Source organism: Ovis canadensis, chromosome 2 (assembly GCF_042477335.2).
Source record: "Ovis canadensis isolate MfBH-ARS-UI-01 breed Bighorn chromosome 2, ARS-UI_OviCan_v2, whole genome shotgun sequence".
NCBI classification, from domain to species: Eukaryota; Metazoa; Chordata; class Mammalia; order Artiodactyla; family Bovidae; genus Ovis; species Ovis canadensis.
The window spans coordinates 140214731-140241552 of record NC_091246.1 but is presented as its reverse complement, the minus strand read 5'-3'; positions in this window follow the sequence as shown (position 1 = coordinate 140241552).

Sequence of the window (26822 nt, the reverse complement as noted above, 5' to 3'; positions counted from 1 at the left end):
CTTAGGAACTCTAGAGGACCAAAACCTGGCTTCTTCAACAGTAACAAAAACATTTCCAAGAAACTGAGAGAGAGAGAGCGGGGAGGGGAGAGGGCAGAGAGAGAGAGACGTATGGAATGGAAGAAAATCTGCAGATTAATGCAGATGGTGACTGCAGCCATGAAATTAAAAGACGCTTCCTCCTTGGAAGGAAAGTTATGACCAACCTAGATAACATATTCAAAAGCAGAGACATTACTTTGCCAACAAAGGTCCGTCTAGTCAAGGCTATGGTTTTTCCAGTGGTCATGTATGGATGTGAGAGTTGGACTGTGAAGAAAACTGAGCGCTGAAGTATTGATGCTTTTGAACTGTGGTGTTGGAGAAGACTCTTGAGAGTCCCTTGGACTGCAAGGAGATCCAACCAGTCCATTCTAAAGGAGATCAGTCCTGGGTGTTCATTGGAAGGACTGATGTTGAAGCTGAAACTCCAATACTTTGGCCACCTCATGCAAAGAGTTGACTCATTGGAAAAGACTCTGATGCTGGGAGGGATTGGGGGGCAGGAGGAAAAGGGGATGACAGAGGATGAGATGGCTGGATGGCATCACCGACTCGATGGACGTGAGTAAACTCCGGGAGTTGGTGATGAACAGGGAGGCCTGGCGTACTGCAATTCATGGTGTCGCAAAGAATCAGACATGACTGAGCGACTGAACTGAACTGAACTGAGGCATATTAACCAACTGTCACAGTTGTTGAATGTTAACTATTGGATATTGATTATAATTGGTTATTTGGATATTGACCCAAACAACTGGAAACATTTATAAACCAATTAGGGAAACTTGAACATTGACCGGACAATTTTGATGATATTGGGACTTTGTTTTCCACGTGTTATTAGGTTGAGGATGGTATTATGGATCTGGTTGTACAGAGTTCTTTCCTTCAGAGATTCTATGCAACAAGTAATATCATATCTGAAAATTTTCCTCTAAATAACCTACTGTTGGGGAGAACAGCATTGTGGTGTAGCTGAAACAAAATTGATGAGCTCAGTGATGGGTACATTGGGATTCATTATATCATTCTATTTTATATATGCTTAAAGATTATCAGAATAAGAAATTTTTTTTAAATTGAAAAGACAATCCACCACCTGAGAAGAGGTATTTAGTGCCTAGAACTTTAAAAAAATCAAATATATTAAAAGTTATTAATAAGAAAAAGGCCAAAAGTCAACCTAAAAATGGGGAAAAAGATATATAAATGGGCAGTTTTCAGAACAAACTCTAATGATTGTGAAACACATCAAGAAACTCAGCTTTACTACTAATCAAAAGAATGCAAATTAAAATCACATTGAGATATCTTTGTGCAACTGTTAGTTTGGCAAAAATTAAAATTCTAGATGACACCACATGTTGGAAACTTTGTGGAGAAATGGGAACTGTTCCTTGCTATGGTAGGAATTAAAATTTCCATATCCACTTTGGAAACCACTGGGTAATATCTAGTAAGTCTGAAAACTTGCACAACTCCTAGAAATGAAAAATCACAAGATACTTGCCTTCCTCGCCTTCTGTAAAGATGGGATGCAGGTGTTTGATCCAGTCTGCCAAACAGATGCATCAACTCCAAACTTTAAGGTAGAAAATGATATAAAAATTTTGGGACCAAGTGGAGCCCTTGTCGTGAAGGTGGCAGCAGAGACAGCACCTATGAACAATTTCCAGATGTGGCAATGACTATAGTCCTAGAAATAGCAAGTATCAAGCGTGAGTCATTTGGAAATAAAAGGGGTGGTACCTGAGACTTTAAGCAGAGCAGCATTGTCCTTATTAGATCAGTTCCATGATTTAATGGGGCTTCCCTGGTGTCTCAGATGGTAAAGAATCTTCCTGCAATGCAGGAGACCTGAGTTTGATCCTGGGTTGGGGGTATGTCCTGGAGAAGGAAATGGCAACCCACTCCAGTATTTATTCTTGCCTGGAGCATTCAAGGGTCAGAGGAGCCTGGAGGGCTACAGTCAATGGGGCCACAAAGAGTTGGACACAACTGAGTGACTAATATACTTTACTTTTTATTTTACCATGGTTTGATATTAGGTAGTTTATCTTCAAGTTGGTTCTCAAGTCCTTCCTAAGCTTCTGTAAGCTGTCCAACATTCTTTTAAAAATTATTTTTCTTGTTTTAATGATCCATAACAGCTTTCTGTTGCTTATAACTAAGAGTCTTGACTGATGCATAAAGCAATTTGGCAATGTCTTGTGACCCCGTGGAATGTAGCCTACCAGGCTCCTCCCTCCATGGGATTTTCCAGGCAAGAATACTGGAATGGGTTGCCATTTCCTTCTCCAGATTAAAATTGAGGCTACGGGGACTTTCCCGGTGGTCCAGTGGTTTAAGACTCCCCACTTCCATGGCAGAGGGTGCTGGTTTGATCTCTGCTTGGGGAACTAAGATCCCATGCTGTGTGGTGTGGCCAAAAAGTGAAAAAACAAAAACAAAAACAAAACCTGAGGCTATGCATGCCCCACAAGCCAGTAAGTCCACTGCTTCATATATGCTTTAGAGCAATGTTGTCCAGGAGAAGTTTCTGTGAGGATGGCCGGATCCTCTAATATGCTAGCTGCTAGCCTTGTGTGGCTACTTAGCACTTGAAATGTGGATAGGGTGACTGCAGAATTAAAACCAAATTTTTATATGATTAATTCTAATTAATTTAATTGATTTTAATTAATTAAAGTAGCCATATGGGTACACAGTGGCTAGTGGCTACTTTAACTATAAAACTCTAGCATAATATTTGCCTTTGTCCACAACGATACTCTATTATTTGCACTAATAGAAATTGAGAAACAAGCTGCAGTCACACAAATACCAAACAGCAGTCAAAATGAAGGAACTAAGTTTATACTATCAGCATGGATACACCTAAAGAACACAATTTGGAGGGAAAACACAAGCTGTATTATGACAGATACAGTGTCATACCACTCTATGTAAAGTTAAAGAAACACAGAACTATTCTTTATATTCTCTGATTTAAAAATGCAGTAAAATTTTTAAAAAAACACAAAGAAGGGAAGATTTCACACTAAATTCATGGGTGTAGTCCCCCTGGTAAGAGGAGAAAGACTTGGAGATATTCAGCCATACACATTCTCAGATCAGATCAGTCGCTCAGTTGTGTCTGACTCTTTGCGACCCCATGAATCGCAGCACGCCAGGCCTCCCTGTCCATCACCAACTCCCGGAGTTCACGCAGACTTGCTTCCATTGAGTCAGTGATGCCATCCAGCCATCTCATCCTCTGTCGTCCCCTTCTCCTCCTGCCCCCAATCCCTCCCAGCATCAGAGTTTTTCCAATGAGTCAACTCTTCGCATGAGGGGGCCAAAGTACTGGAGCTTCAGCTTTAGCATCATTCCTTCCAAAGAAATCCCAGGGTTGATCTCCTTCAGAATGGACATTCTAAGATTTGTTAAAATGTGGGTGAGTACCACTAATTTGTTTTATTATTAGAACTTTTATCCATATCTAGGTATTTCATATATCAAATATGAAACATCAAAATCTTTAAAACTTCTATAAACATATAATATAAATATATTTGTAATATACATAAATATACGGGGTCTGCCCTGGTGGCTCAGAGGTTAAAGCCTCTGCCTGCAATGCAGGAGACCTGGGTTCGATCCCTGGGTCCGGAAGATCCCTTGGAGAAGGAAATGGCAACCCACTCCAGTATTCTTGCCTGGAGAATCCCATGGATGGAGGAGCCTGGTGGGCTATAGTCCATGGAGTCACAGAGTCGGGCATGACTGAGCGACTTCACTGTCTTTCACTTTCTAAATATATACCTTTTATATACTGAGTAACGGACTAGCCTACCTCTTCAGCTTTCTTTCATTCCAATGATCCCAAGGATTCTCTATCCTCCTTTTCCTTTGTAGTAATGGAGCTGTGGCCAGGATGAGACTTCCCCCTTGTAGTCAGTGGGTGTGTGGCTAAACTCTTGCCAATGGAAGGTGGGTAGAAGCGAGGTGAGCAGCTTGCCTCTAACAAATCCCTGGCTCTGGACTTCCTGGGGGCAGGAATGGCAACAACAAATACAGCCTTGGTGCCTCATGTGACAGAGAGAGAGCTGCCGTCAGCCACAGTCTTAGAACAAAGCCACCCATTCGCCTGGGACTGTCACTTGAGAGAAGTAAACTTCCTTGCTTCTTAAGCCTTTTTGTTGTTGAGTTTGATTACGGCAGCCCCTTTAGATTTGTAATCATCTTTTTTTCACCTGTTTCAAGCTATTTTCTTTTTTTTTGTTTGTTTCTTTTAACATGTTTATTACAACAGATACAATTCACATCTGACTAGCTTTGTTTCCTCTTCCCTACCACAACCATGTTCATTGGGCCATTTCCTCATATTTGAGCAATCAATGTACTTTCAGCACACATGCCCAGCAGTACTTTTAAGTCCATTCTTACAGGGTGCAAATGGATTTCAATAATTTATACAAACAAGTGGGTTTTTTTTCTGATACTTGCTTTGTTCATGGTGTTTATTACTCTCATTACTAAATTAGGGAATTGGGAGTAGTAGAACATAATAATAGTAACTTTCACTATTTAGGAAATATAGAAAATAATGTAATAAGTTTTTGTAACTGCCAGACATAGGACAGTGAATTGAGGATCATACAAACAACATTTTCATAGCAGTTATAATTTACTAAGAGTTTCATATTTGGCTAACGTGGGCTTGCCTCTAGTTCCAACCTCTCATTCCCAGATAAAGAAATCATGGCTCATATGAAAAAGAATGAAGTAATGCCATTTGCAGCAACATGGATGGACCTAGAGATTATCACAATAAAGTCAGACAGAGAAAAATAAATATCGTATGATATCACTTATATGTAGAATCTAAAAAATGATACAAATGAACTTATTTATAAAACAGAAAGACAGACATGGAAAACAAATTTATGGTTACCAAAGGGGTTGGGGGAGTGGGGAGAGATAAATCAGGAGTTTGGGATTAACAGATACAGTCTATTGTATATAAAATAGATAAACACCAAGGACCTGCTATATAGCACAGGTACTATATTCAGAATCTTATAATAACCTATAATGTAAAAGAATCTGAAAAATATATATCTGAATCACTTTGTTGTACAGCAGAAGCTAACACAACATTATAAATCAAATACTCTTCAATTAGAAAAATGAGAGAAACCATGGCCCAAAGTTATTGTACTTGGCTAAGTTCACACTGTGAATTAGTGGCAGAGCCTCCTGGTTTATTCTTATTCCATTCCTCACCTCCTACCACTACCTCCCTCGCTTGGAAGGGAACTTAGAGATAATTCAGTTGATGTATGATGCTTGAATTCTACCCACAGTAATTTATTGAAACATCAGGACAAGATACACATGCTCCTGGGAATTTATAAATCTGGGTCACTCTGAATGTTAACTGATGCACATTATTGTTGGAATAAACATCTCAGAGCTAGTTAGAAGTTTTGAGACACAGTAATAAGTCTGAATATAAATTCTGGCATGCTGAATCAAAGGCACGAGTGCTTTTCTTCACAGTGGAAGATGAGCATTTACTTTCTACAAGGCAATGCCTCTCCAACTTTTCCCCTGAAGTCCCCCAGCGATAGAGCTCTTGGTGTGAAGGGCAAGCGGAGAGAAAGGTTCTGAGTGTGAAATCTAAAGCACCTTCCTCATCAGCAAGAGCTTTGAAGCATTGTATTTTACTTTGAAAATTTTTGCTGATTTTCACATGCTACTCAACAACATGGTTTTACTTGTTTTAACATAAAAAACAATCTTTTAAGTTACCGGTTACATTTCCTAAGTCTCCCTTCAAAATCTTTGTGGAAATATTTTGTCCTGTGACTGGATACACGTTCTCAGGTTCACAAGGGTACAAGTTTCCCATTTTTATAGCGGTAGTTAAGCTACTTGTCATGAGAGTAACTTAACTGCTCACTTCAGAGCATCACCTCTCCTTCACTCTGAGATTCAGGTTAAATTTAGAAATAAAATCTCCCTGCAAGGGCTGTTTAAAACCAGGGACTAACTGGATTCCCTTGAGAGCCTTAGAAACTTTTCTGGAGGGGACTGGGGGAGGGGGAGGTGACTTAAACTTTGGGGAGAATATGAACAGGAGCACAGAAGTGCTAAAGGGAGGTACAGATGATTTAATACACAGCAACAGTTTGCAGATACAGAAGCAAAAGCCCAGAGAGACTACAGTTCTTGACTCAAATGACAAAGCTGGCCAAACATTAACACTGATTTTCACCTTGATTAATATTGGGATATCTTTTACCCACATTCTAAAATACTACCAGCTATAGAATGTATAGTGGTTATTGGATGCTACCCAAATTACCAAGAAGTTGTGGAACATCTGCAATTTCCTAACTCTTCAAGGTGGTCAGCACAATTGAGATAGACATTTTGTAAATGAGTTTAGAATCCTTTTGCATTTGAAATGCTATTTAAAAGTAACATTTTAAGCAATGTTCAGCAACAATACCAAATAGCACTCCTAAATCGTAAGAGATTAACTATTAAAAAATAACATGCAATGCATAATGTCTTGGGCAGGGATTGGCAACATTTTTTGTATAAAGGCCAGATAGTAAATATTTTCGGCTTTGCAGGTCATATAGTCTCTGTTAAAACTACTCAACCACGCCACTGTAGTGTGAAAGCAACCATAAACAATATGCAAAAGAATGAGTGCAGCTACGTTCCAATAAAACATTATTTACATAAACAGGCAGTGTGCTGAATTTGGCCTTCAGGCTGTAGTTTGTAGACCCCTACCCTAGAGTCCTATATTTTATAGGCTTTAAGTGGTGTGTGTATATAAAGTCACCCAGAATGCTTGCTCTAAAAATGCTACTAATCTTTTGTTTGGTTAGTTTTATTTATTTTTAAAATAGCTCCTACCTATTTTAAAATGTCAAATGTAAATTTAAGTGATAGGATACTTCTAGAGATGTGTGTGTGGCCTGGCAAGAGCCACGGAATGTGACTCATCTCAGTTACCTCATCTGTAAAATGGTTTATCATAGCATCCTTATTTAGTTGCTTTTTCTGAACCAGCTGGCTCAGGAATGATAGTTGGATGCACAAAAGACACAAAGGTCATATTATTTATCTAGAGATGCATTTGTTCTGTGTGCTTCTTCATGTTGTTTCTCAAGAATGCCAAGTTTCTACCCCAGCCTCTTGTGTGGCCTTCTGAGAGTTACCTCAGCTTTTTTATCTGAACACAAGGAAGGGTACTTACCCCCTCACATGGATGTGGCAAGGAAAGCTCTCTGGCTATGCCAAATGTCATCTCTCTAGCACTTAATGCTATTGGAGCTGGACCTGTCCGCACACTTTAACTGTTGTATACAGATGACTGCCAGGCCTCATGGTCTTGTGACTTTGCAAACAACCTGAGAATGGACATAAAAAGGAAAGAAAACTAACAAAATAGAAAAGGAAAGACAATAAAAGGTAAGGATAATGGCTGGGTGGATAATAGCAGCCAACATCTTTAGCTACCATGAAAAGGATGAAGCTGATGTGTTTGTTGAATTCATTTTGTTGGTGGTCACTGTGTTCATTCCGAACATCTAGCAGTTAGCTAAGTAAACACACATGACTGATGAAAGAAGAAAGGGAACTATTTTTACAGGGGCCATTAAACTTTAACTACCATCTGGCAGGGAATGATTAGAGAAGATCAAAATTAAGGCAGTCAACACAAATGCTGTGTGAATACCTCAGGGAATTAACATGGATAAAGACAGTGAACTTGTGGTTAAATAAAGAGACAGACATAAGAGGGAAGTGGTGAACACATCCTTTATGGCTTTGGACCTCATGGTCACATTCATTGCCAAAGGAGCTCAAAGAGGGGAGAAATAACAAGGAGACCATGAGAAAATCTGAAACACCTGGAAATAATCAAATGCTCTGCACCAATCATAAAACAGAAAGTTAAAGAACTAGCCAGGACCACATCATTTGGGCTTCCTCCCTTCCCAGGAAGGAAATGTTTATGGGAGAGGTGTGTTGAAATTGGCAGATAGTTAATATTCAGATTAGCCTACCATTTAATAGTAGGAAACAGTTGTATATGCTGCTGGAGGGGAAAAAAAAAACATTAGGAACTATATCCTTGTGCACACTAAAGATGCCATCATTTCTGGGAATCGCTATTTGTCCACTAATTAAAGTCACTCAGCAGGTAGTTTGAGAGAGGATTTGAAAAGGGAAGCTGGGCCTTATTCTTTCAAGTCTTCGGTCAGTTGACAGCACAGTACTGAACCGTAGGGTGGCTTTACAGCCAGTTGAAAGCACACAGGAAAGATTCTTAGTGAAAGCCACTTGCTTTGTCTTGTTTTTTATTATTGTGGTTTGTATTCAGATGCACTCAGAAGGCCTAATGGCTGAGTATCGGGAAAGAGGAACCAGCCAGTGGTGCTGGCTGGGCCCTTTAGTGTGTTGTCAGTTCTGAAATAAGGAGCTCCATCTGGGGAAAGTCCAGGGCCCTGTGCATTTCTGTATTAATGGAATATACTTGACATATAACATTGTGTCAACTTAATATGTACAATATGTTGATTTGATATATACATATATACATATATAGTAATATAATTGCAGTGATGGTTAGCCCCTCTATCATGGCATAATTTCTTTTTTGTGGGAATAATTGGGTTAGCATAAATAAGATCTAGTCTCTTAGCAAGTTTTATAATAGACTATTGTTGTTCATATAAACTATAGAGTGCATAGGACCCAGAAGTTTGATTACTGGAATGATCAAGACAGGTTTAGAACGAACAAGCTGAAGCTGGTCCATCCTAGGCATCAAAATGGAAATATCCAGAGGTAAAAGGGAGGAAGAATGTGTTACTAGAGGCAGTGTGCCTGGAAATTCATGATGCACAGCTTTTTTTCTCTTTCTCTCTGATGTCTTCTTATTTAAAGACTTGACTCTATACCACATAGTGTGCAAAGACCATTTCCATTTCTTATTTCATTTGATCATTAATACAATCCTATGAGGTACATATTGTAATCCTCATTGTACAGAGGAGAAAACTGAGAACTAAGACACAGAGAGGTTAAGAACTGATCCCAGAATAAGGTCACATGGTTAGGAAAAGTGGGTGCAGGACTCGAATGCAGGCCTTACTCTCTGCAATCTCCTGCTTTCACTCCTCCCCATGGAATAACTTCCCCCTTCAGCTTTGCTGGTACTAAGGCCTTCACACCAGTTCCCTAGCACCATGGCCTCCATACTTGCTGCTTCTTGAGGGTGGACTCAACTTATCTTTGGGATCCATGGAAGTTTTCAGGCAAGAATACTGGAGTGGATTGCCATTTCCTACTCGAGGGCATCTTCCCAACCCAGGGATGGAACCACATCTCCTGCATCTCCTGCCTTGGCAGGCAGATTCTTTACCACTGAGCCACCTGGGAAGACCTGAAATAATGGACACAGCCTAGTCAAGCATTTGAGTGAATTTGCTGTGATTCCCCTACAGGAGGGGCCAGAGGCTCCCCTTACATCTGGGGAGGTAGAGCCCCAGAGGACCCAGCAAGCCATCACCACAAGGGCCCTGGCCCCTTCAAGGGCTTTTGCAAAAAAAAAAAAAAAAAAGGAAAATAAAACAATTGAATTATCCAAGCTTTGAATAATGCTTGGTATTGTCTAGCGGTGGTATATAAGACTAGTTCCCTTGTACCTTAATTTTAGAATAAAATAGTCTGGAGTAAAATTCTATTTTAATTAAAATTCAAATAATGGCATGACATGCACATATACCCAACGTGCAAGAAAGCGTAGTGTTAAAAGTAAGAAAATTCAAAGGTGTGCCAGAAACCTCATCATTAGCGCACTTCCTTCTGCCTTTGTACTTCTGGAATCTCTAAACATCTGGTGATTTTACCATCAGGAAACAGTGCAGTGTCCATCTGTTAAATCAGGCTTCGGCTTCCCTCACCTGGGAGGATCAGCCAGATGTGGGCGTCCTTTACATTATTAATGATTTCAGTCTTCCCTTTGTACGTGCCCTGTGAGGGCACAGTGTGGGGTAAGCCTATAAATCACCAAAAAGTGAAAAAGTCATCTTTTACTTTACTCTACTCTAGGAGTAATGAAGGAGTAGAACATTTTTTCTTGGTCAGAGCATAAGTTATTAGAAATCTATTTCAATTTTTTCCACCAGAAGACTTTTAACTGCTTTGCTTTTCTTTGACAGAAAAACCATCACAAACCTTATCTCAACACACACACACACACACACACACACACTTTCTGATGCTAAGGCCATTGATGCTAAGTGGATCGTGCACAGATCGTCCCTGCATCTCTCACACGGCAGCAGCCTATGTAATCTTTACACATAGCTTTATGAAAAATTTTGGTCCACTGTCTTTCCTATTCCATCACAATTATGAGCCGTACTTCATGTTAAAATTTCCCTGTGATAAAGCACTGACCTCAGTTAGCGTCTGCAGACTGAGACAGCTTGGCCTAATAACAACAAGTGTGACTTTGTCCATTGTGACACTGTGACCTTTGGCAAATTACTCAATTTCTCCGAGCTTCATTTCCTCCTGTACAAAGTGGCGATGATAAGAAAAGTACCTACTTTACAGAGCTGTGCTTAGGATTAAATGTGACCAGGTATATAACTGCCCTTGATACACAGGAAGAGAATTATCCAGTGGTAAGATACTGTGAACAGGCTACTTATAAGCAGCCTTTCTCAGCAAAATTCAGCAGAAGGTAGAGACTTCCCTACAAAGCCTCCCCTGTTATCAGTATCCCCCACCAGAGGCACATTTGCTACAACTGATAAACCTATGTTGACACATTCCTATGACCCAAAGTCTACAGTTTGCCTTAGGGTTCACTCTTGGTGTTCTACATTCTATCAGTTTGGATAAGTGTACAATGGCATATATCCACCATCCTGGTCTCATACAGAGTAGTTTCACTGCCCTAAAAGTCCTGCGTTCTGCCTATTCATCCCTCCCTACCTAACCTGGCAACCACTGATCTTTTTTACTGTCTCCGTAGTTTTTACTTTTCCAGAATGTCATATAGCTGGAATCATACAGAACGCAGCCTTTTCAGATTGGCTTCTTTGACTTGGCAGTATCCATTTCTGGTATCTTCATGTGTTTTCATGGCTGGATAGCTCACTACATTTTAGTGCTGAATAATATTCCATTTTCTGACTATACCACAGTTTATTTACCCATTCATCTACAAAAAGACATCTTGGTTGCGTCCATGTTTGGCAATTATGAATAAAGCTGTTATAAACACCTGTGTGCAGGTATTTGTGTGGACGTAAGTTTTCAGTTCATTTGAGTAAATACTAAGGAGTGAGGTTGCTAGTAAGAGCATGTTTAGTTTTGCACGAATTTGCCAAACTATCTTCTAAAGTGGCTGTACCATTTTTCATTCCCACCAGCGTAAATTAGCAATGAATCTGTTCAATTTTGCTGTGAACATAAAACTGCTTCATAAAAATAAAGTTTATTAAAACTCTTTCTCTTAACAAAATATTTCCTGTGATGTTTTCTTTCATGATCTGGATTAACAGTCCTATGGGCATGGGCATGGCCAGTCTAATATTTCAAAGTTTCCTGTTCTCTGAATGTGTTAAGTGTCCATTATAATCATAGATTATTACATTTGTGAAGTCTAGAGGTGTTAATTTCAAGAATTATTATCCGCTTCTCAGCAGCTACTCTTTTGAGAGATTTCCACATGCCAGATCCATACCAGGGGCTGAGACATATGGTCAAAACAGAAAAAGAACATCGGATAATTCCCAATCTTCACTACTGGAACACTGCAATATACTTTGCATTTTAAATTTGTTTTTTTAAAAAAAACCTTAAAAATCTTCAAAGTTAATTTACATAAATCTGGTAGAAACATAAGCTTTTCCTTATTATCTTCATGAGGGTAGCACAGTCTAGGAAGTCACGTTAGCAGTGAGACTCAATCCATGCTGCCTCTAACCTCTGAGAAGCATGGAAACTGAGCACTGAACATCTCATCCAATAGCAGCATGGAAATATGATAAGCCACCGGTATTCCTCACTTTAGCTTACGTTGCATTTATTGCTGTCATGTGGACCTGGGGACATACCTCACCAGGTGGTCGGCCTGAAGCATTTACTCTCCCCCCGCTCCTTTCTCTGACTGTGACCAATCTCACTTTTGCCCTCATCCTGCTCTTGCCTCTCCCGGGGGGCACAACTGGGCCTCTTGCCATCATTTACCAGTTACCCCAGAGGCTAGGGTCAAAGTTTTTAAGAGTTAACGTGGGAACCTCCCCACATGTCCCTCTTTCTAGAACCCTTGTCTTCCCTCCCTTTTCCCATCCCTACTTCTTATATTTTTAGCTCCTTTTTGTGGTTCCTTCTTGTGGCTATGGTTTTTCCAGTGGTCATATACGGATGTGAGGGTTGGACTGAGTGCTGAAACTCAGTGCTGAGTTTCAGAAAGCTGAGTGCTGAAGAATTGATGCTTTTGAACTGTGGTGTTGGAGAAGACTCTTGAGAGTCCCTTGGACTGCGAGGAGACCCAACCAGTCCATTCTAAAGGAGATCAGCCCTGGGATTTCTTTGGAGGGAATGATGCTGAAGCTGAAACTCCAATACTTTGGCCACCTCATGCAAAGAGCTGACTCACTGGAAAGGACTCTGATGCTGGGAGGGCTTGGGGGCAGGAGGAGAAGGGGACGACAGAGGATGAGATGGTTGGATGACACAGGATGAGATGGCTGGATGGCATCACTGACTCGATGGACGTGAGTCTGAGTGAACTCCGGGAGTTGGTGATGGACAGGGAGGCCTGGCGTGCTGCGATTCATGGGGTCGCAAAGAGTCGGACACGACTGAGCGACTGAACTGAACAGTGGTTCAAAATCTCATCACCTCTCACCATTCACTCCTTGAGGGTGCTTATGGCTTGTGTTTCTGAGCTTGGAAGACCAAACTCCTGCTCTCTGGCAGGGTGGGAGAAAGGGAAAGACCTAGTCCCTGCTGTATTTCAGGGCTGCAGCCAGATGAAATGCATCACTAGTATCTCTATTTCATTTTCTCAATTCTTTTTCCAGGAAAGATTGCGCCAAGCTGTGGTTACTTTCTGCAGTGCTTGTTGATTTCATATTTCACCTGTATTCAATTTTTGAGGGAGTTCTGTAGACCTGAGGCAAACTGATTCACAAGTTAACATTAGAAGCAAAACTTTTCGTTAAGTAGAGACAATAACACTAGGGAATAAAACTAGAACCTGCCATTTACCAACAATATCTTCACCCAATTTTTCGTATTTGTGGGAACCTCTTTTGATTTGATTTATATTATATCAACCTAATAAACATAATCCTATAGAGAAGATGTTGTAATTGACACTAGATTCAAACAGCTGCCCAATCACAAACTGGTCTTTCTTTTTGAGTGTGGGTCAATCGAGACAAAAGATACAGACGAAAAATCTACAGATTGGACATAGTCAGGGTAGGGCCCGGTGTGGCTGCAGGCTCCTCCAACTTGCTGTCTTAAATGTGCATGCACGTTAAATCGCTTCAGCCATGTCCGACTCTTTGCAACACTGTGGACTGTAGCCCACCAGGCTCGTCTGTCCACAGGATTCACCAGGCAAGAATACTGGAGTGGGTTGCCATGCTCTCCTCCAGGGCATCTTCCCAACCCAGGAATCAAACCCACATCTTCTGCATAGGCAGGTGAGTTCTTTACCACTAGCATCACCCGGGAAGCCCCTCTCTCTTATGACTGGGCCACAAATCCTTTTGGAGTGCTTTCCAGATACCCTTCAAGCCATTCCTGATCCAATATTCCCAAATCCAGAATTTTACTTTTTTTTCTGAAACCAGGTCAAATACCTTTCTATTTCAGTTCAGTTCAGTCGCTCAGTCATGTCCGACTCTTTGCCACTCCATGAATCGCAGCACGCCAGGCCTCCCTGTCCATCACCATCTCCCGGAGTTCACTCAGACTCATGTCCATCGAGTCAGTGATGCCATCCAGCCATCTCATCCTCTGTCGTCCCCTTCTCCTCCTGCCCACAATCCCTCCCAGCATCAGGGTCCTTTCCAATGAGTCAACTCTTTGCATGAGGTGGCCAAAGTACTGGAGCTTCAGCTTTAGCATCATTCCTTCCAAAGTAATCCCAGGGCTGATCTCCTTCAGAATGGACTAGTTGGATCTCCTTGCAGTCCAAGGGACTCTCAAGAGTCTTCTCCAACACCACAGTTTAAAAGCATCAATTCTTTGGTGCTCAGCCTTCTTCACAGTCCAACTCTCACATTCATACATGACCACAGGAAAAACCATAGCCTTGACTACACGGACCTTAGTTGGCAAAGTAATGTCTCTGCTTTTGAATATACTATCTAGGTTGGTCATAACTTTTCTTCCAAGGAGTAAGCGTCTTTTAATTTCATGGCTGCAGTCACCATCTGCAGTGATTTTGGAGCCCCAAAAAATAAAGTCTGACACTGTTTCCACTCTTTCCCCATCTATTTCCCATGAAGTGATGGGACCGGATGCCATGATCTTCGTTTTCTGAATGTTGAGCTTTAAGCCAACTTTTTCACTCTCCTCTTTCACTTTCATCCAGAGGCTTTTTAGTTCCTCTTCACTTTCTGCCATAAGAGTGGTGTCATCTGCATATCTGAGGTTATTGATATTTCTCCCAGCAATCTTGATTTCAGCTTGTGTTTCTTCCAGTCCAGCGTTTCTCATGATGTACTCTGCGTATAACTTAAATAAGCAGGATGGCAATATACAGCCTTGACACACTCCTTTTCCTATTTGGAATCAGTCTGTTGTTCCATGTCCAGTTCTAACTGTTGTTTCCTGACCTGCACACAGATTTCTCAAGAGGCAGGTCAGATGGTCTGGTATTCCCATCTCTTTCAGAATTTTCCACAGTTTATTGTAATCCACACAGTTAAAGGCTTTGGCATAGTCAATAAAGCAGAAGTAGATGTTTTTCTGGAACTCTCTTGCTTTTTCCATGATCCAGCGAATGTTGGCAATTTGATCTCTGGTTCCTCTGCCTGTTCTAAAACCAGCTTGAACATCTGGAAGTTCACGGTTCACGTATTGCTGAAGCCTGGCTTGGAGAATTTTGAGCATTACTTTACTAGCATGTGGGATGAGTGCAATTGTGCGGTAGTTTGAGCATTCTTTAACATTGCCTTTCTTTGGAATTGGAATGAAAACTGTCCTTTTCCAGTCCTGTGGCCACTGCTGAGTTTTCCAAATTTGCTGGCATATTGAGTGCAGCACTTTCACAGCATCATCCTTCAGGATTTGAAATAGCTCAACTGGAATTCCATCACCTCCACTAGCTTTGTCTGTAGTGATGCTTTCTAAGGCAACTGAACATGGATTAAAGCACTAAGAACGAATACAGAGACTGTTAGTGAGAATACTGTTTATGTTTCTCTATTGTAAAGGATACTTGTTTTCTGAAAAGGACACACCACTATCTTAATTATAAATATTCAGTTCATTTCAGTTCAGTTCAGTCACTCAGCCGTGTCCGACTCTTTGCGACCCCAGGAATCGCAGCACACCAGGCCTCCCTGTCCATCACCAACTCCTGGAGTTCACTCAGACTCATGTCCATCGAGTCAGTGATGCCATCCAGCCATCTCATCCTCTGTCGTCCCCTTCTCCTCCTGCCTCCAATCCCTCCCAGCATCAGAGTCCTTTCCAATGAGTCAACTCTTCGCATGAGGTGGCCAAAGTATTGGAGCTTCAGCTTTAGCATCATTCCTTCCAAAGAAATCCCAAGGCTGATCTCCTTCAGAATGGACTGGTTGGATCTCCTTGCAGTCCAAGGAACTCTCAACAGTCTTCTGCAACACCACAGTTCAAAAGCATCAATTCTTCAGTGCTCAGCCTTCTTCACAGTCCAACTCTCACATCCATACATGACCACAGGAAAAACCATAGCCTTGACTAGACGGACCTTAGTTGGCAAAGTAATGTCTCTGCTTTTGAATATGCTATCTAGGTTGATCATAACTTTTTTTCCAAGGAGAAATATTAGTGAGTTAAAATACTAATAGAACTTGACTCCAGGAGACTTGGGTTCAATCCCTGGGTTGGGAAGATCCCCTGGAAAAGGGAAAGGCTACCCACTCTAGTATTCTGGCCTGGAGAATTCCATGGACTGTAGTCCAGGGGTCACAAAGAGTTGGACATGACTGAGCAACTGTCACTCACTCACTCCCTCCTAATAATTTATGATTCCATGACATAAAATTCAAAATCACTGTTATTAAATGACAAATACTGACTTAAAATATAATTCACATTTAGTGAACAACTGCTCAAAAGAGGAAGCAGAATTTTAAATAGGAATACAAATTCATCTTTGAAATATTTTTTTCTCCATTTGTATATAAACAGAGATGGAAATATAAAATATGTCCTACATGTTAACCAGAAATTAAAAGAAAACTGCTAGCAAGATGGCATTGAACATACTTTGCATTCTTAAGGAATTAGTGGATTTTCATATATTTAGTAGACTATTCATTTTCTTACAAAATCAGCCTCCAAGATGTAAAAGAAAAAGAAAGTAAAAAGACAGAAAACCATTTAAACAAGGTAATTTTTATGTCTTAAGTTTAGAAATGAAGATATTGATGATTTTAGAAAATCACCAATATGATCTTATGAGTCATAAGAAGGTTCTACTTTCTGGAAATGACAACAATATACTGAGTACCTCTTCTGGGGCAGGCATGGTGGTAGATGCTTCACATTTATGAGTTTTGTCATTGACTCCGCAATATAACTCTTCGAGGTTGGCAAGCTTCTCCAGAAAGACCAATGCTCAGGGAAATGAAGTAATTGCACGTAGCTTATAAACGTTATATGAAGCTTGGTTAGCAGCACCGTGCTGCCTCGCGTTGGCGTTTACCTTCCATCTGCAGTTCTACCTTCTCAGAAAGTCAGAATGAAGAGAACCATTGCAATCACATGGCTGACAGCAAATGCCTCCTTACAAAAACAGTTAGGGAGAGGGCTTTTAGACACATCACTCCCTTGCTCAATGCCTTTCAAAGACTTGTTGTCGCACTTCAGAAAACTCAAATTAATAAGCCCTAAAAGATCTGGACCCAGCCCCTCTCCAACTCGATTGCCCCCATGCTGCCCCTTCCCATGCTCTGCCTTAGCCATATGGGCCTTCTGTGGCACTGGGAACTCCCAGGAATCTTGGAACACTTTCCGCTGCTCCTCCTCCCTGGAAAGCTCTGGACACGTCTTATGGGTTGGGGCTTGTGTCATCCCAGAGAGGCCCTCGGTGTTTGACATCACCACTCCCTTCTTGTTTCCTTCACAGCATGCATCATAGTTTGCAGCTGTGTATTTATTTGTGTATTGTTGATCTCTCCCATGGATTATAACCTACCCAAGGGCAGGGAGTATACAACTATGTATACTAAGTGTCTAGCACACAGTTGGAGCTCAATAAATACTTATGCAATGGATGAATGGGTTTCTGAATAACAGAGGCTGAATAGGAAGATAAGAATTTGCTAGGATTTCGGTGATAGAATTCTGATGCCCGAACCTTACACAACTTCAGGATACATAACAAATTTGACGGATTAGGACATGTAGGCTAAATGTGATAGGTAACACTGAATTAATTTCTGAAACCTTATATGGGAAAGCAATCCACCAAACAAACTTAGATTAGGATGGTAACAGTATTTATACCCTTCCCAAAATTGTACAAGTTGGCCAACTAATTGTTGTGTAGTACCTCTAGATATTTGTATTCAGCATACATTTCATGATTAACACCTCAGTGTTTGGAAGAGTTAGGGAACTGGCTCCTGAATGTCTTACGCTAACTTTCTCTTAGCTCTGTCTGTGCCCCAGGGGCCCACAGGCTGTGACAAAAAAGCATTCTGCATAGAACATTTACACGCTTGATGTAGTACATGGCAGTTGCTAAGGCAGAAAGCCCGAGTAATGAGCACTGTGAGAATTATGTGCAGACCTTCTTTGCAGCACTTCCCCACTGTAATTGAACTATCCCCTCTTGATCCTTCAGGTGCTATCAGGATGATTTTCCACAGACTTCAAGAAAATCCCTGAAGGGCCAGACACTTTCTTGGTGTAACAATCCTTATTTCAACCGAAGCTAAATGTATGGCTCCTGAGTATTTTAATAAGTTTCAAGAAAAAAGAGACTTCTAAGTTGAGAGTCCTTGCCCCCTTATCACCAAACACTGAGAAATCGATCTTTATACCTATTTATCATCAAGTTAAATGAAATACGTACTATTCAGCGCTATACAAAAATGAGAAGTGGAAATTTGATTTCTCAACCTAAAGCTGCAGCATATTTGTTATTTCTAAGTTTTTCAACTTTTTTTCTGAAGAGGTGGTGACATGGAATTAATGTTCTAGTAAAGAAAAAAGGCAGTGTCAGCATTTAAGCCCATCTAAGACCCTTTTCAACAATAGGCAATCTCTAAACCTAGCAGTAGGATACACAATGCCTATTTAAACATGGGAACCTGGCTTCCTCTCAAGAGAGAAGCTTATAAATTTCACTCAATTAAGAATGTCTGAAAGCATGTCTCTGTCATAATCTACATTTGTCTCAGATATTCTATTAAATCTACAGCCTTTTTTTAGCAAGAAAATAGCTTAATTCTTCTGCAAGAGGTACCCATAATACCAGAAGTACAGAGACCATTTAGAACTTGTGGCTTCAGCAAAGAGCCCAAGCACAAAACAAACAGTGATAAAAATTCCTTCTCTCATTTTCTCATCTCCTAGAGCTGGCTTAAGTATAGTGATGATACCTACCTAAGTGCCCTCTCTTTGCAGTTTGGAGATACAGCTTTTAGATCAGTCTGTAATCTGTCCTTTATCTGTGTACTAAAAAAATATTAGCTTTGTAAAGTTAAACCTCACTAGAATACATGCAAAATTCACGAATAATACCAACGGCCACCACTGTTAGCACTCCTACTATGCACCAAGCACTCCATATTTACTTCATTCAACCTTTATCACATTCTCTATTTTAGCTACTATTTCCATTTTACACATGAAAAATAGATGCGGAGAGGCTCACAATTCCAAAGTTGGCGGAGTCTGCCACTTAATCATCTTATATGTTTCTACCTTTTCCTTTTCCCTTCTGGAATGAAAGAGAAAAAGGGAAAACAAAAACCCAAACCCTAAACTCTTAGCCTACCTGATACGAAGAACCTACTCTTTGGAAAAGACCCTGATGCTGGGAAAGATTGAAGGCAGGAGGAGAAGGGGGCCAGAGGATGAGACAGTTGGATGGCATCAGCGACTCAATGGACATGAGTTTGAGCAAGCTCTGGGAGATAGTGAAGGACAGGGAAGCCTGGCGTGCTGCAGTCCATGGCGTTGCAAAGAGTCGGACATGACTGAGTGACTGAACTGAACTGAAACTCTTTTTTCACACAAGGATTGGTTTTTATTGTCATTCTTTTCTGTATTAAAATAGTCTCTTTTGACTCAATGCCAAATATTCATTTTTTCAGTTTATCCAAGTCATATTAAAGAAAGGGATACTTGATCTAGAAAAACGGAAGGGTACTCAATATGATCTGTTTTAAGATTCCTGCCAAATTAAAATATGCCCGCATTCTAGATGTCCATAGGCAGATGAATGGATAAAGCTGTGGTTCATATACACAATGGAATATTACTCAGCTATTTAAAAGAATGCATTTGTATCAGTTCTAATGAGGTGGATGAAACTGGAGCCTATTATACAGAGCAAAGTAAGTCAGAAAGAAAAACACCAATACAGTATACTAACGCATATATATGGAATTTAGAAAGATGGTAATGATAACCCTGTATGCGAGACTGCAAAAGAGACACAGATGTAAAGAACAGACTTTTGGACTCTGTGGGAGAAGGTGAGGGTGGGATGATTTGAGAGAATAGCATTGAAACATGTATATTATCATACGTGAAATAGATCACCAGTCCAGGTTCGATGCATGAGACAGGGTGCTTGGGGCTGGTGCACTGGGATGACCCTGAGGGATGGGATGGGGAGGGAGGTAGGATGGAGGGTCAGGATGGGGAACACATGTACACCCATGGCTGATACATGTCAATGTATGGCAAAAACCACCACAGTATTGTAAAGTAATTAGCCTCCAATCAAAAAATATAAAGCCTCCCCCCCAAATATGCCCGCATACAAAATGGTCAGGTGTTCCTTCAGTTTCTTATTTTCATAAGTTTAATTTTTCTAAAGAAGTAGTTTCCAATCTACGGATCTTAGTTTCTAGCAGTACTCGGAGTTATTGTAAAAGGTATGTGAATGGGTTTGTCGACCAAAAAATTGCCCGACATGAGAGTTGCAAGTTAAGTTTTTTTGGGGTAATATGAGGACTGCAGCCCGGGAGACAGAACCTCAGAGAGCTCTGAGAGACTGTTCCAAAGAGGCAGAGGAAAAAGGCAGGGTGTCTGTGATTTTGGCAAAGGGGGAGTACATGCAATCAAGCACATATTGTTTTGTAGAAAGTTTCTACTGGTCTTATGAAGCTTCTGCTAGTCAGGAGAAACAATCTTCACCAAGAAGGATTTTAGTGCTTTTTTAGATATGAAGAGACACAAAAATTGGGCTCATAAAATCAGCTCCTGAGAATATCTATCTATAGACCTCTTCTGTCAGTTTTCTTGGAGCACAGTGTCTCATTTCTGCTCTGCACCTTGACCTCCTTCAGGGAGTGTTGAAGGTCAGCAGCACATGATTTAATCCTTGAAGAGGTGGATGGCAAGTACCCATGGCAAGTGCAAATTTGTGGTTGACAGGTTTTGATTTGTATCTCCCATACATAGGCAATGCTACTTTTAAAACATATGCATATACTGTGATTAATTAAATGCAAGTTAATTTAAAATCAGATTAATCATTAACCTGCCAGGAGCCTGTCATCACTTTGTGTAGTTTTCTGTCAGTGGATACTAAAAATTAAAGGACCCTCAGTGAGGGATCCTCATATTTAAAAAGGCTGAAAACCGAGTTTCAAATGATGGCTTTGAGATTCTCTAAATAATCACCAGAGACTTTAAAATGTTCACTTAAAGAGTCTCAAAGATACCCACTCAAAATTATAAATTATATAGTCTTTGTAGAATATCTCCATTTTGGTGGGGCTCAACATTTTGAGAGAGAAGCAAAGAAAACCAGAACCTGTGACTTCCTCCAATCAAGGTTATATTTATGTAGGGGAAAATGGGGCTTCAAATCAGTATTGAAAGGTCAATTGGCAAAATATGCCTAATGTGGCTTTTTGTTTTAACCATGATTCATCATTTTGGGAGAACAACTGGTCACCAAGTATGTAACCTTGAGTCTCCATTTCTTGCTCTTGTTAAACTGCCTCAGCATCAAAAGGAGAGAATCTTTCTTCACTCCCACCCCTGCCAGATGCTGCCCAGGAAGGGTAGGGGACATAACCTTTCTGTGCTGAAGTACAAGTTGAGCAGAAGAACCTGTCTTGGAAACCCTGTAGAAGTGGCCCTGCCTGGAGATGTGAATATCTATTACATGGGTTGCCGACTCTGGCTGCTCCCCTCCCTGGCTGGCCCTCATGTGGTCCTCTGAAGCTAGGTTTGCACTCAGACATGGAAGAAGAAGCCTGTCTTACCCTCCCTAGTGTAAATCTTCTCAGGGGTCTATCTCTGTTTGTGACAGCCCAGTCTGAGCCAAGTATCTGAGTAAATACTGTACTCTTTATTTGCATTAGCAGGCAATATAGATTCTTCAGCTTATTTTTCATTAGAGATTATAAAACATACATTTCAATCTTATGCTCTGATATTATGACTAGACTAGAAATGGATTTGTGTGAGTGTGTGTGTTCCACCATTCTCCCTTTCCCTGGACTTGAGTGGTAATTTGATTTGTATCTGGCATACATAAAATGCTATTCTTAGTATCAGTTTGCCCACCTCTTCCAGGGTAACCAAGCTTATTGGAATGTATATAAAAATAAGAGTAAACAGACCATAAAAGAGGAACTAAGGAACTTTCTTAGGAAGAAAGGGGATGAAGTTTGGCCTGATTTATTTTTATGTCTTAGATTTTACTTATTTTTATTTCTTAGATTCTTTCTTTTCAGTTTTCTTTTGGTTCCTTGGTTGTTGTATTCTGAAGAATGAAGTGATCAGATACAGGAAATATAGTTTAAGTGTTACTATACATTTGAAGACATGTTAGGTGTATTTTCTCAGTTGTTATAAGGTCAAGGAAATAATACAATGTGTATGTGAAGCCTAAAAGTCAGGGCCAGATTTCATCCCACTTAAGAGTTATTGGAGTAAAGTTTGTGGGATTGAAGTGACAGCTTTATCAATATGTACTATCTAGCACTGAAATGTAGTTGAAATAGAGTTGATCTCATGGTAGGCTTTCTAATGTTTCCTAAAGTTTCTATTCAGAAAAAAACTTTTTGCAATTGAATGAGTTTATGGCTGTGAAAACATAATAATTTCACATTTCTGGTCTTTATTCCTTATTTTAAGATATACATAGCATCTATTATATAATAGAATAAATTGACTTTTTTGCATAGAAAAAGTAATTTCATATATTTTAAGTTATATATAGTTACTCTTCTACAATATAATAAATTAATGCTTTTTTTTTGCATTTTTATTCAGCTTAAAAAACAAGTATAAATCTTTAGAATTGATTTCTACACCAAAAGAATTTTTAATGAAAAGTTGTCAATTGTAAAAGTTAATAAGGGTAAAATTGCAGGTATCTTTATGTTCCAGCATATAAGCTTAGTTTGAGCATTCTTTCTGTCATGTCACTGCTCTTCTCTGTAGCCTTGATAGATCACCCCTATAAATATCTCTTGAGGTGAAAAGTAATTTAATCTGTGGATCTGTATATTACCTTCTCATGAACATCCTATCAATTGTGCCAGAGTCTTTCATGATATGCACTGAACTGAAACCATCAAACCTATTTCACTGAGGATTGTTAGTTAGACCAGAATTTTTGGTCTCAACTCTGTCATTAAATTTTGCTAAAAGGTTGTTCACTTATGCATGGAAAAAAAGCCAAGTTCGTGATTTGGTTTCAAAAGATCCTCTGCTTATAGGCCTGGATGACTCCTGAGAACTTGAATATTTGTTTTATCTTGAGGTTAGCCCAATTAGACCTCAGATTATGGTCTCACACGATGGCAGGACTCTCACTACTTTCCAAATGATCTGGGAACTCAGAGCTAGGAGAACACAGCTCACTCCTATCACCAACTCAGTGGATGATGCTGAAATAATCCCCTCTCCCTGGTTCTCATCTCTTCTAATTCATCACCAGACCACTTAGTTGAAAAGTGTCTGTAGCTCTCAGATACGGTGGTCTGAACAGCATACTATGAAGCATAAATGTGTGTGTGTTCAGTCGTGTCTGACTCTTGCAACCCACAGACTGTAGCCCACCAGACTCCCCTGTCCATGGGATTTTCTAGGCAAGAATACAGGAGAGGGATGCCATTCCCTTCTCCAGGGGATCTTCCCAACCCAGGGATTGAACGCAAGTCTTTTTGGCAGGAGGATTCTTTACCTCTGAGCCACCTGGGAAGTCCATGAACCATAAATATGGACAGGCAATTCAAGATTACATGGTTAATACAAAATGAGATAATTTAGGTAATTTTCTTGATGGCCTTTAAGTAAACAAGCCTCAAGAGAGAGAGGCCTCAAGGCCTTATTGGAAGAGCTCAAGGCTCTTTTTCACTAACTAGTGTGTAATTTGGGGTCAACTGTTTAACCTCTGTGATCTCGGTTACTGTGCTTATTAAATGGGGATGATAGAACCTGCTCTATCTCAGGGATATTAGGATAAAATGCGACAATAAATGTGAAAGCACTTTTCAAAGTTAAAAGGGCACTATATATACAAGTACTTGATCTCAGAGAATTGCTAGTTGGATATTTTTTTCCATTTTAAATGTATTTTTCACATTATTTTGAGATATTATGGCCCAAAATGTAACTGTTTTATCGGCTGGTACATGGGATGTATATTTAAAATGTTGTATAGAAATTATATAGCAGAGGATGAAGTAGTTTGGGCAGTAACTAAATCTTCACTATGTCTCTATTAAGTGTTCTGATCCTGTTTATGTAAGCTGTTGATAGTCATTTGTATAAGTGACATTATAAATTACATTTTATAACTCTGGCAAATATTTATTTTAGATACAAAATAGTTCAATTTTTTATGATGAAAAGACTAATTAATTAAACCACAAAAATATCACTTAATCTTTAGTGAGAAAACTGGCTGGCTGTAAACCAAAACAGTTGGCTTCATTGCATAAGGGTCCAACAATAAATTTAGCTTTAATATAAATGGCAAAATTGTGGTAATAATGGTAATACTCTCATTCTTAAACTCTCTGTAAATTTGTTGTCTTTCACTACCAGCAGAGGGAGCCCTGAGAATTAAGTCCTGCCAAGATGGCTTTGTTAATTCTGTGTTTACACATTTAACTCATAATAAAGAAATAAAAACCCATCACAGATTAATGGAAAGTCATCATTCTTGGATTAGGCTGTAGATTAGCATTTGATTTGACTACCAATTATAATGAGCTTTAATAGATTGGGAATATCTGTAGCCTGCATCCATTCATTCTATTGAGGCAGCAGCTACTAACTTCCACAATATATCAAAGTTCAGTAATGACTTCACAATGCATAGCTTCACAGGACATCAGAAAGGGTGCCCTCTCAAAACAGCTTTATCAAATACACTGAAACAGTGGTATGGGTTGTTCTCATTAACTATATAACCTCTGAGCAAGAACAGGAAAAAACACATCATATAATCAGTTTTCTTCATTTAAACATATTTTATTATCTAAATTTTAACACTTGAAAAGATAGGCTACAGACCAAAATGAATGGAAATAATATGAATATGAATGGAAAACAAATGATGAAGTCCCAGCATTTATGATTCAATGAAGAGCTTATTTACAGTATCTTGTTGAAAAATAAAAGGTTTTCCAAACTTAAAGAATAAACCTATTTATCAGAGAGCACACTTGCTTTGCTTTACTTCCCTTGATTAGATAAAACAGTGCAATGCAATTGTGTATTTTATGCACCTATGACTAAAGGAACCTGTTGAAATGGAGACCGTAGTAACTGCATTTATTTTAATATTATATAGCAATTCTCATTTTAATAATGATATTTTAATATTGGCATCACTAATAACCTAATATCAAGAAATTTCTTTGCATCAAGAAATTTTATAAGCATAGGGCTTTGCCTTCAGGGAGCTTATCTATTATAGTTGGGAATCCAATAGTGATTGAATCCCTTTCTCATGCTCAGGAATTCACTTTAGCAAACACTTATTGGGTACCCATTATGAGCCAGGCACTATGCTGACTGCAGAGGCACAAATGTGAATAAGACAGCATTTCTGCTTGTAAGCAAAAGGCCAATGCTGACCAGCAAGTCAAGGACTACAAGGAAAGGGGGTAGAGACAGTAATAAAGGCGGCACACTGCTGGGCTTTGAGACTATATACTGAAGGCAGGGCGTATATCTAATCTTTGCAATACCAAGCACAGTGTTTTTCATATCTTGCCTGGAAAATCCCATGGACAGAGGAGCCTGGGAGTCTACAGTCCATAGGGTTGCATAGAGCTGGACGTGGCTGAAGGGATTCAGCATGCAGCATGCACATTGCTCAACAAGTCTGTGCTGAAGAATCCACAACATGTGGAGTGTATTAGCAAAGCATGTTTTTGGTAAATAAGTCACTTCAATATTTCCTGCCACTTCTTCTTCCATCACTCCAGTCATTGTTAACCCTCATTCTCACAGCTTGTGGGATAGCCATGCTTTCCTCTCATGAAGCAGAGCAGTGGGGTCACATAATAACTGATGCTTGATTATTTGCTATTCCTTGGGCTTTTTATTTGATATTCTCTGCCCTGTGATACTTTGGAATACATGAGATGTATGTAACAATAACTCCATCTCTCCCCTCAAGCTCTACAACAAAGACAGCAGAGATAGGCATTCAGCTAAGTACCATATCTGTTTTACCTCACTTGAGCCTTCAAATAGTTTTTACTCTTCCTATTTTCAGGAGAGAGATCTTATGCTCAGAAAAATAATGTGCTCCCGGTTACAGGGCCAATAAGTGATAGAGGTCAGATTTGAACCTAGGATTCTGACAATAGCCTTCCTGCTCTGAATAACTACACTACATTGTCTCTTGATTAGATTTCTTAGAGGCTATTTGATTAGTAGTGGAAATACTTTCTTGGAAGAGCTAGTCTACTTCCTCTGAGAGTACTACAAATAAGTGGCTTTTAATGCATCAGATATATTTAAGCTTTTAAAATTATATTGTGAACACAGTAAAATACTTTGCTTACAGAAGCATAAATGAATCAATAACTGATAATATTTTCTCAGGAACTCTGTTGGTTTTTTTTTTTGCCATGCTGAGTGGCTTAGAGGATCTTAGTTCCCTGACCAGGGATTGAATCCAGGCTGTAGGCAGTGAAAGCACTCAGTCCTCACCACTGGACCGCCAGGGAATTCCCAATATGTTTCTTTTTTCTTTTAAAATTGAAGAACTAAAAGTTCGATTTCTGTTAACAGCCAAAACACTTTAAATGTATCTTTGCATGCTCACCAGACCCCAAAGGACTCCCCAGGCCTGG